The sequence below is a fragment of the Delphinapterus leucas genome, chromosome X, assembly GCF_059928025.1.
Source record: "Delphinapterus leucas isolate spDelLeu-1000000601 "Yukka" chromosome X, BTC_Dleu_Yukka2, whole genome shotgun sequence".
Lineage (NCBI taxonomy): Eukaryota > Metazoa > Chordata > Mammalia > Artiodactyla > Monodontidae > Delphinapterus > Delphinapterus leucas.
The window spans coordinates 15,552,253-15,564,351 of NC_143150.1; the positions used below are offsets into that span (position 1 = coordinate 15,552,253).

At 38.9% G+C, this 12,099-nt stretch overlaps 1 pseudogene across 1 annotated transcript in view; it reads right to left on the reverse strand.

The window, feature by feature from the left end:
- LOC111164529 (transmembrane 9 superfamily member 2-like) overlaps positions 1-12,099 on the reverse strand; it is a 99,239-nt pseudogene that overhangs the window by 61,182 nt on the left and 25,958 nt on the right. Inside the window, exons 7-8 of the transcript XR_016391270.1 lie at positions 9,116-9,243; positions 4,115-4,226 (exon numbers count right to left, since the gene is read on the reverse strand). The product of XR_016391270.1 is annotated as a transmembrane 9 superfamily member 2-like (transcript). The remainder of the gene's footprint in view (positions 1-4,114; positions 4,227-9,115; positions 9,244-12,099) is intronic.

Genomic DNA, 12,099 nt, shown 5'->3' on the forward strand with positions numbered 1-12,099 from the left:
GTTCAGGTAAAGAATATTGTGGTTAAAAGAAATTAAAGAGAAAAAAAAAAGAATATTGTGGCTTGGTGCGTTCTCACTGTGTAAGTGCACTCTGCATACATGAGCTACTCTTGTATAAAACATTAGTAAATCAGGTGCTCCTGTATCTGAGAGAAGGGATAGGAAACATTGTGTGTCTACTACGGGCTAGCTAAATATTTTATATGTTAGCTCACTTATCTCTGACAGCAGTCACGTGAGGTAACTATTTTAGCCCCATTTTACAGATCAGGAAATATAGACTCGGTGTAACCTACCGAAGTTCACACAGCTAGGAAAGGTCAAAACCAGGATTCAAACCTTGGGTGTGTCTGGTTCTTTCCACTGTACCACGTCTGGAAGCCAAGAGCCTTCTAAGCACCCTAAATGAGTTTCAATGGGAAAGGAAAAACTCCTCTTCTGGAATACCTCCCAGGATTAAGGAAACTTAAAGAACAAGGAGTTGAGACCTAACCTCAAATAAGGCAATTCCCCAAAACCCCCATTTGGTATAGCTGCATCTGAACTTGCACTTCAGCTCTTTTGACTGCCACAGTTACTTCCTGACAGGCAGGCAGACCACTAACACCATACCATGCAGGCTCCTGGCATGAATCTAAACTTCAATTTAGATGTGCCTTCCCTTGGCTTTTACTGTAAACAGAAGCATTCCTACACTTAAATTTTTTTTATTTTGTTATTTTTCTCTTCCAGTTTAATTGAGATATAATTGACATACATCACTGTATAAGTTTAAGGTGTACAGCATAATGATTTGACTTACATACATCATGAAATGACGACCACAATAGGTTTAGTGAACATCCATCATCTCATATGCTGTAGATACAAAATTAAAGAAAAAAAAATATATGTTTTCCTTGTGATCAGAACTCTTAGGATCTACTCCCAACAACTTTCATATATAACGTACATTGTTAATTATATTTACCATGGAGTACATTACATCCCTAGTACCTTTTGACCACCGTCATGTGATTCCCCCCTCCCCCCATCCCCTGCCTCTGGTCACCACAAATCTGATCTCTTTTTCTATGAGTTTGTTTGTTTGTTTTTGAAGTATAATTGACCCACAACTCTATGTTAGTTCTTGTTACACAACATAGTGATTCAATATTTCTATACATTTCAAAATGATCACCACCATAAGTCTAGTTACCATCCTATACTTAAAATTTTAATAGCCAACTGATAAGTGATAAAAATGTATAAGGGTTTCAGCTCTTCAATCAACTTCTGATAATAGCTTAGACTTGGAATACTATTCTCAATCACTGGGGAAAGGTTATTTTAATTTCTTCAGGGTGTATTTCATTCCTTTCCCCAGATTACACTTCTGTGTTTCATCCAGAGATTAGAAGACTGGACTATACTTATTGGACTAGTAAATTGCCTGTTTTCACCAATTGTACTGTGGGTAAACTGCAGGATGTAGGATCAAGTAAGCCTGACCTCTAGCTGGATGATTCAAAGTACACACACACACATTTCTAACATAAACGTTTCTCATTTTCTTTACAGTAACTCTGTAGGCAGAAAATATAATAGACCTTTAATATAGAAAGCCAGAATGGAATAGTGGAAAAACTATGAGTTTGGGGCCAAACAGACCTGAGTTTGAATATCACTTCCACCTCCTGCTAGCTACGATCCAGAGAAAATTACTTCAGCTCACTGGGCTTCAGGATCCTCATTTATAAAATGGAGATAACATTTTATAGGTGATACATAGGGACAAAAGCAAGGCATCCCCAAACTGGAATTGCTTTCAGAATGAGATTAGGAAGAATCGTGTTATAATGGCTGTCAGGCCATCTATAGAAATGACACAAACCAAGCACAATTTGTAAGTGTTCAAAGAGATTTGAGACCTAATCCCAAATAAGGTGATTAGGGTTTTGTCTCAGGAAATCAAATCTAAAGCCATAAGAAATAAGCCTTATATAAAATCAAGTATAATGAAAGCTGAATCAAAAATATGATGTATAACCTTTAAAAACTATAAAGAGAAATGCATATATCTACATAGTCATAAAAAGTTTTCCCTATGAAAGGAAAGCTCCAAAGTTCATCTTCTGGAGAAGCACCTCTAATACTGTCCAAGGCTAAGAGTACCTGACCCATGAATATGAGCCAGGTATCTGGTCCATGGGCAAGCATAGCACTAGTGCACCTGAATATCATCTTTTAATACTCTCTTACTTTTGCTCTGGGGTCCTATACTCACCAAGAAACTTTCTATTTATTCTATTCTATTTATATTTGCTTTCTCATATATCTTTATTATAAGCAGATGGGCTAACCAGCTGACATGAATGGTGTGGTCCACTAGACATTTATATTCCTTCGCATAAATTACAAAATTGGTGTTCTGGTTTATATATTGGATCCTTAGGAGTGTGCCTAGTATGAATCTACCTCCCTTTGTTATACTCACAGAATTAAAATTCTGAAGCAAGATTTTTAAAACTGACAAAAATCTAGTATTGCTGAGTGTGTGAGGAAACAGCAGATCTTCAGGCCTAGCAACTTTTCTGCAAAAGAATTTGGTAAGGTATTATCAAAATGTGCACACCCTGTTACCTAAATAATCCTACTTCTAGGAATTTTAGTCTAGGAGATAATCAGACAAATAAAAAAGTAAGGATGGGCTTCCCTGGTGGCGCAGTGGTTGAGAGTCCGCCTGCCGATGCAGGCGATGCGGGTTCGTGCCCCGGTCCAGGAGGATCCCACGTGCCGCGGAGTGGCTGGACCCGTGAGCCATGGCCGCTGGGCCTGCGCGTCCGGAGCCTGTGCTCCACAGCGGGAGAGGCCGCAGCGGTGAGAGGCCCGCGTACCGCAAAGCAAAAACAAAAACAAAACAAAACAAAAAAAAGTAAGGATGCTCATTAAAACATTGTTTATAATAATTAAAAATTAGACATTTGGGTTGTTTTTATCAATATAGCACTAAATAAGTCAATTACAGCCTGTATGTTAAATATACTATGTAGTCAATAAAAAGAAGGCTGTGACTCTATATTTATTGACCTGGAAAGATGTCCATGACATACACATTAAGTGAAAATAGCACATGTAATATCCCATTTGTACAAAGATGTACACATTTTAGCACCACATGCAGTGTTTTCCTTAAATATTCAACAGAAAATTATATCCCCATGAGTTCTTGCCATGGTCTATGAAATGCTGCATATTACAATCATCTTTTGAAAATTCACAATGCTTTTTAACATACTGGATACTCATAAAGCCATTGTTTTAACGTTGTTTAAGCTAGCATTATCCAAAGTAACCTCATCATAGATCCCTTTTTCACATAACACCTTTTAAAATACCAAGCTAAAATAAATAAAATATGAAAGAACTAGTTTACAGAAAACTCTTTGGAAAACGCTTCGAAGAGCTGATACATTGTTCACCAGAATGTTAACAGTCAATCTATCTACCTAGCTATCTATTTACCAAAAATACATACCATCTTTATAAAAATAGCTATTTAAAAAAGGAAAAATTCCAGATGTACAAATAATAATGAATGTTATATGTTGAGGACCTACTCTGTGTCATGCTAAGGGCTTTATATATTCTTAAAATGAGGATGAAATGACATGAGAAGAACTCAAGCCTCAGAGATCACATGACTTGCCTATGCTCATGCAGCTTAGTAAGTGGCCAAGCCCCAATTTGAACTGTAGGTCAGTCCAAATGTCCAATATGTCATCCCTTTTCACTACAATAGATAGATTGTGTCTCTTCCACAAGATATTCTTCCTTGAAGGTCTCACTGCACCCCTCTGGTTACCCATGTACCTCATTCAAACCTCAGTATGAAGTATGAGAAAGTAAAGTACTGGGCAAGGTACCTGAAATGTAGTAGATTGAATACAGCAATTCCTGTAATTATTGTCTTTTGAATAGTTTTAACATAAAGAACTTACCTACTTTCTTGGGCTCCTAAGCTGTGTTACACAACTTTAAATTGACACAAATTAAGGTTTTAATACTAATGAAATATATGATATTTATATACTTGATTTGGGAAAAAAATAAGATGATGGCATGGAATACTTACTTCAAATTTCACAGAGTAAGTGTAGGTTACATTCAACTTATCTGTATATTCTCCAGGAATTTCCATAGGGGGTCCATCACAAGTTAGGTGGTTTTCATCTGAATGTTTATAGCTAATAAAAGAGAGGGAAAAAAGGAAGGGAAAGGAATTTTTATACCAAACTGACATCGTAAATTTCTGATTCATGGCTCTTCAGGCACGTTAACAATAGAAGGCTGAAAAAAGAATAGGCCTTTCATTATATTCTGCATTTAAAACTCTTTACGATTTAAAATATTTTTGTTTCTAAATGTCCCTAACACACAAATAAGACTCAGTATACTGCCCAAAACACAATACTTAAGAACCTTCTCTTTGCCTGTGGATAGATTTTTTTTAAATCCTTCTATTAGCAAATGGCTTTATTTTTCATCTTTTATTGCATTCCCCTTTCTATATACTAAAACAGAAAACTATCTTGTAACCTTAGCTATAGAGTTAGAAAATCAAATAGATGATGCAGAAATCATATTTATAAGCACCCAGAGATTTGAGGGCCTACTGTGTGTAAAATGCCATGCTTAATGATGAAAGGTACTGAGTATATAATCTATGTGAACCTTTTGTGTTTGAAAAAGAGAATCATTACTAAAACCAGAAGATGGAAAACAAAAACTAGAGAAGTTTGAAACTAGACAGGACTGGTGAAGCTAGCAAATGCCTGGTCAGAAATAGAGACTCTTCTGTCACTTGAAAAGTAAAAGAGGAATAAAGGGTGATAGAAAATCACAAGGAGAAACCATGATGCTTCCATTTTGAATTATTTACTCAACATACAGTTTACCCCTTGGCTTCTGTCTAAAGAATAATATGTAACCCTTATGGGATTGTTATCTGTACGTGTATATGCACAATAAAACCACTCGCTCACGATTGCAAAGGTTATTGGTGTGTGCCTCTTTTTATTCATTCCTGTAACCCTACTGTCTGGTACATAATGTGCCCTTATATTATACGTGTTTGTAGGATGAATGCATTCTACTTAAAGCCAAAATACAATTTAAAACAGCTATGAGGGCTTCCCTGGTGGCGCAGTGGTTGAGAGTCCGCCTGCTAATGCAGGGGACGCTGGTTCGTGCCCCGGTCCGGGAGGATCCCACATGCCGCGGAGCGGCTGGGTCCGTGAGCCATGGCCGCTGAGCCACGGCCGCTGAGCCTGCGCGTCCGGAGCCTGTGCTCCGCAACGGGAGAGGCCACGACAGTGAGGGGCCCGCGTACCGCAAAAAAAAAAAAAAAACAGCTATGAATTAGAGAAATAATAATTGTTAATGCTACAGATCAAAACTTAACATTAAAGAGAAAAATTAAATTACTGCATGATAATGCGTATCAAGGTTCACTGTTTAAGTATGGGTCCTGAACCCAGTACAGGAAAGCTCTGCATTTCATATGAGAGATGATGCAGCAAAAATTGTGCTAAGATCTCTAATCAAGGTAGAAGCCCTATTTTTAACCACTGACCTTATATATTGGTTGTATAAGGCCTTACAAGCCATTTTCAGAACTTTGACTTTTACTCTAAGACGGGAAGTCACTGGAAGGCTCTGAGCAGAGGATTCACACGAGCTGAAATTTAAAAAGGAATGCTCTGAATGCTGTACTGAGAACAGACTGTGAGAAGACACGTCTGGCAGCAAGGAGACCAACTAGGTTTTTGCAACAATCCATGTGAGATATAACCATGTCTTGGACCAGCTGATAGTGGTGAAGGTGATGAGAAGTGGTGGATTCTGAAAATATTTTAAAAATAGAGCCACATGGGGAATTCACTGGCTGTCCAGTGGTTAAGACACAGGGCTTTCACTGCTGTGGACTCGGGTTCGATCCCTGGTCAGGGAACTAGGATCCTGCAAGCCGCGTGATGCAGCCAAAAAAAAAATTCAAGCCCATGATCTGCCAAAGGGTTGGACTAGTTATAGGGTATAAGTGAAGAATGATAAAGAGGAATCAAGGGCGATGCCTGAGCAACTAGAAGGATGTAGTTGCCATTTACTAAGATGCAGAAGACAACAGGAGAAGCAGATTTGAAGGGAAGATTAGAAGCTCTTTTGGGAACATGTTAAGTTGGAAATGCCTACTAGACATCCAAGTGGACGGGTCAAGTAAACAGCCAGATATACAAGTCTAGAGACCTAAGCGTCATTGAGGTATCTGATGCGATGAGACAGGGTAAGATCGCCAAGGTGTGAGTATAAATAAAGAAGAGGCAAAGCTCAAAGACTGAGTCCTGGGGCCCTCCGACATTAAGAGGTTGGAGAAATGAGGGAATTCCCTGGCTGTCCAGCGGTTAGGACTCCATGCCCTCACTGCCAAGGGCCCAGGTTCAGTCGGGGAACTAAAATCCCACAAGCTGCGTGGTGAGGCCAAAAATGAAAAAAAAAAATAGGTTGGAGAAATGAAAAGACTGATGAGCAACCAGTAAAACAGGAGAAAACCACGAAAGTGGTAACCCAAAAGCCAAATGCAGCAGGTGTTTTAAGGAAAAAGAGATGATCAGTTATAGCAACCATCAGGGAAATTAACAAAGTACAGAACCTGAAAGAAAACACAAGACTCTAGACCCAGAAAACCATTAGGCCTAACTCACGTCTATGACCACGTCTATTGCCTAATTCTGAAAAAGATGAATTTTAACACAGTCATTCTCAGGGGGCTCAGATAAATGAGCTTTACTGTGATTAGATAAAAGTTTTATTGCATGCATACATACGCTATTACTATGGGCAGTATAGAATGCAGCTCTAGAAAGTGATTTTCTTGGCTTTTTTACTCTATCCGAGCCTGAGAATATGAGATGTGATTATAAGCATTAAATGTGATTTTCATATAGCTGATGAGATTAGCTTCCTGTATCATACTTTGTATGTTTACTACCTTTCTACCCAAATGACTTTCAACATGAGTAGCCATCCTGAGTCAGACCTCACAGCCCATCAACCTAAAATTCTGTTCCCAGATATCAGAAGTGACAGACACAAAGAAGCGTGGGCGGTCGCTCTTGGTTAGTATTCCCTGGCCTCTCTTAGTAGCTCTATTTACCCCGTTATTCATAAATATGTCCTGATCCTTTTAATCCTTATTTTATTTCCTCTCTGCAACACCTTATGAAATAAATCTTCAAAAATTTTTAACGTAGCCACTAATTTAAAAAGTATATCTTTTTACTAAGATAAATCAGAGTTGGAAAGTACCGGTGTTCTTCATCTTTTGGGGTCTGTTTATCTAATGAAATGTACGGACGCCTTTGCCCAAAAACATACACATCAATAAAAACTGGGAACAGATACAGATAGTTTATAAACATGTAAAACAATGCTAAATATCACTCATAATAAACAAATAAAAATTAAAAATATTTAAAAAATAAAATAAAATAAAAATTGGGTTTGATGCATCAGTATCTATATTAAAAACTCCTAATTCAGCCCTCTCCTATTGCAGATGAGGAAATTTAAACCTATGAGAGATCAAGTTAACCTACCCATGGTCAAAAGCTTGGCACAGTACATTCTCTAACTATTCTTTCCCTTTGGCCATCAGCTGTGACAGATGGAACAACCTTGGCTAAAGTAAAATAGGCCAGTAGGCTTAAAAACAATGAAGTCTGATTCATGTCGATGAACTTAGGGTTGACTTCCAAAATGGAACCAGCAGAGATGAGACAAAAAAACAAATTCCTTGTTCTGTGTTCAGAAAACCATACCACACTTACCTCCTTTAATATACTTCACATAAGTTTCAAAGGATCACTTTTCCCATCCTAATATTTCAGGTTTTATAATATTTTGCCCATATGGATCATGATTTGATACACTGTATGATATATTCCCCCTCTATCTCTTTTAATTGAAGAGTACTATTCTTATCCTACAGTTTCAAAGAATCTTAAAGTTGGAACATTAAAGGTCACCTGTCCAGTCTCTTACCCAATACAGAATTGTCCTTTACAATTCATTAAGCACTCACTTACTAGGGACCAGACACTCACTTACTAGGGACCAGACATTAAGCACTCACTTACTAGGGACCACTCACTTACTAGGGACCAGACACTATGCTGGGTGCCTAATTATGAAATCTCAAAGAGCTGGGTCATCTAGGCTCTTCCTACAAACGTGTAGGGATTAACTACTCACTAATTCTTGAGGTTGCTTATTCAAATGTTAGAGAGCTCTAATTGCTAGCAGATTCTTCCTTATACCCAGCTGATACCTGCCTAATAGACTCCACTGGTACTAGAATTGTCCTCTGAAGAAACACAAATCTTAATCTAATCTCTTTGTCATATGGCAGCAACTAAAGAAGAGAGTTAAGATACCCTCAATAAGTCAATTCTCTTCCAGATCTGTCAGTTCTTCCTCACATTACATGTTATTCAGATGTTTACTATAGGTTAAATGAAATAAAATTGCCTATTTGATTTTTCTTTTTTTAATTTTTGGCTGCGTTGGGTCTCCATTGCTGCGTGCAGGCTTTCTTTAGTTGTGGCGAGCAGGGGCTACTCTTGTTGCAGAGCATGGGCTTCTCACTGCAGTGGTTTCTCTCATTGTGGAGCACAGGCTCTAGGTGCACGGGCTTCAGTAGTTGCAGCATGCGGGCTCAGTAGTTGTGGCACACGGGCCCTAGAGCGCGCAGGCTTCAGTAGTTGTGGCACGTGGGCTCAGTAGTTGTGGCTCGTGGGCTCTAGAGCACAGGATCAGTAGTTGTGGCGCACAGGCTTAATTGCTCCGCAGCATGTGGGATCTTCCCGGAGCAGGGATGGAACCCGTGTCCTCTGCATCGGTAGGTGGATTCTTAACCACTGCACCACTAGGGAAGTCCCTGCCTATTTGATTTTTCAAACTTTATGTCTAAGGTTATATCACACATGTATCCTAAAGATAAAAATTCTGGTGAGATCTTCTACATTTTGAATTAATTTTTAAATTAATGGAACTAATTAGAAAGAGATTCTATAATTACCTTTTGGGATCAAGTCTAGCAATAACCAATCTTACAATACCCCAATTTGTTTCACTTTCCCCGTGATATGTAATGGTAATATCGACATGGCTGAAGAGGTAGAAAGTATTACTTTTGTTGAATTCAGACTGCAGAAAGATAAAGAAATTTGAAAGAAGTTTGAACTTTTCCTACAAACTAAAAAATATAAAATCTAATCACGGAATGAAAATGGGATATGTTACTTCTAAAAAAATCAAGCTATAAATTAAGCATACTGAAGTGTAAATGTGTTTTTATAAGATAAAAACTGCAGCCCTGAGCATCTGGCCTAAAATTAAGATGTTAATTAATTCTACAGTTTTAAATAGTTGTTACAAAGGAATAATATTGCAAATGTAAAATTCACAAATGCATGCATCGCTGGATTTTTAACCACACAAAACTATGAAGTAATACAAATAAACTAATAAAGTGTTATCAGTACTTAAAGTTTAAGCCTATCAAGAGTTTGGGCTTGGGCTTCCCTGGTGGCGCAGTGGTTGAGGGTCTGCCTGCCGATGCAGGGGACACGGGTTCGTGCCCCGGTCCGGGAGGATCCCACATGCCGCGGAGCGGCTGGGCCCGTGAGCCATGGCCGCTGGGCCTGCACGTCCGGAGCCTGTGCTCCGCAACGGGAGAGGCCACAACAGTGAGAGGCCCACGTACCGCAAAATGAGTTTGGGCTTTATTTATGGTAAAAGTAATGAAGCAAGAAAAAAGAGAAGGAAGATGTGTTTCAGAATGTTAACTGTGGAGCCTCTGGGTAGTGAGATTATAGGCAATAATTTTTCCTCTACTTCTTTAGATTTTTCTGTACTTATGAAATTTTGTATAATGAGGATATATCTACATTTATAATCAGAAGCATCAAACAGATAAAAACGGAGTGAAACTCTCTCTACCAGCGAAGTATTCATTAGTTCACTCCCTAGTAGCCACAACTATATCTGAAGATAATTATCTTAGTCAATTCTTCTTAAACTTGAAAGTTTATACAAATTGCCCAGGGATCTTGTTAAAATGCAGATTCTGACTTGCTGGGCCTAGGGTGAAGCCTGAGATTCTGTATGTCTAACAAGCTGATGCTCCTGGTCCTGGAACACACTTTGAGAACCAGTGGTTAAGGGAGAGTGAGGGACTATTTTTCCATAAGGATTTGGGGGGCAGTTTTTGTATAAGAGTTGTGATGGGTTGGACTGTGTCCCCCCCGCAAAAGACAGGCTTAAGTCCTAACCCACTGTACCTGTGAATGTGACCTTATTTGGAAATAGGGTCTCTGTAAGACAAAAATCAATTTAAGATGAATGAGGCCATTCGGGTGGGCTCTAATCCAATATAACCAGAGTCTTCATAAAAAGAGGAAAAGGCCATGTAGAGAGAGAAACACACAGGCAGAAGGCCATGTAAAGACAGAGGAGGAGAATGGAGGGATGCAGCCACAAGCCAAGGACTGCTGGCCATCACTAGAATCTAGGAGAGAGGCATGGAACAGATTCTCCCTCAGAGCCCTCAGAAGGAACAAGCACTTCTGCTGACACCTTCATCTCGGACTTCTAGCCTCCAAAACTCTGAGACAATAAATTTTTGTTGTTTTAAGACACCCATTTTGTGGTACTTTGTTACAGCAGCCCTAGCAAACTAAGATAAGGGTTAACAATATGAACTTGGCAATCAGACAGCCATTTACTAGCTATATGATCACAGACAAGTCATTTAACCTCTTTGAGTCTCAGTTTCCCCTTTTTAAAATTGGGGACAATGATAGGATTGTCCATAAGATTTTTGAGAGGATTAAACAGAATAATGTATGTAAAGTACTTAGTGCAGTGCTTGGCATAGAAAGCCTAAATATTAGCTATTATGTCACCCAGGCCTTCAATCTTCAGAGAATGAGTACAAATCAGCCTTGTCAATTACCATGTTGAGTAATCTACAACATGCAGGACTTCTAGATTACGACGAATCTCAGAATTGAGAGTGATAGACCTGAAGGAAATTTAGAGATCATTTAGTACAGTGATGATAAAGAAGACGGTACGAGTGATCCTGAGGCGGTGTATCAGAATCAGCTTGGGATGGAAAGTAAGTACTGCTCACCACAATACTGTCCATAATTGCAAAAACCTAGAAACAACCAAAAATGTCTATCAGTACAGTTAAATGAAAGATGGTATAAACATACAGAGAAATAAAATGCAGCTAGTAGAGCATGTACTGGTACAGAGGTATGTGCGTGATACATACTAATAGAAGCAGCACAGCATAGGGGTTAAAGACTCCACAGTCAAACTGGCTAGGTTGAAAGCTCAGGAATGGCATGTGCTGGCCTGTGTGACCTTGGCAGAGTTGCTTAACCTCTCAGTGTCTTGGTTTCCGAACCTATACTGTAGAAATCATAACAGAATGCTGTGAGGGTTAAATCTGCCCATGGAAAGCATTTCAACCACCGTCACGCATACTCAATCTGACAGATAAAGTGGTAACAAGGCCCTTCAGGATCTGAATCCCGCTTGTCTCTCCAGACTCATCTGCTGCCATAGCCTCTACTTATAATCTGAAAAATTACTAAAGAGAATTCTTTATTCTGTGCTCTCATAGCACTCAGCTCATATCTCTGCCACTTACCACATCAAATTGTACTCAGTGTATTTACATGTTTACATCCCCTAGTAAATTGTGTTCCCCAGTAGATCACAAGCCTATGAACTTTGTCTGGATCATTCATTCACTCAACAAATATTTTTGAACAACCACTATGTGTCAGGCACTTCTCAAATATATCCTCAGAGCTAATATCCAGTAGATGCTCAAAAAATATGAGGCAGTTTGGTATGGTACAAAGAGATCAAAATTTGGATCAAGAAACATTGGGATAGAATTCAGATTTTGCCACATACTATCTTTTGTACGTGAGTCTTTCTGGGCCTTAGTTTTCTTAGCTGTAAAATGGGGCTATCATCACT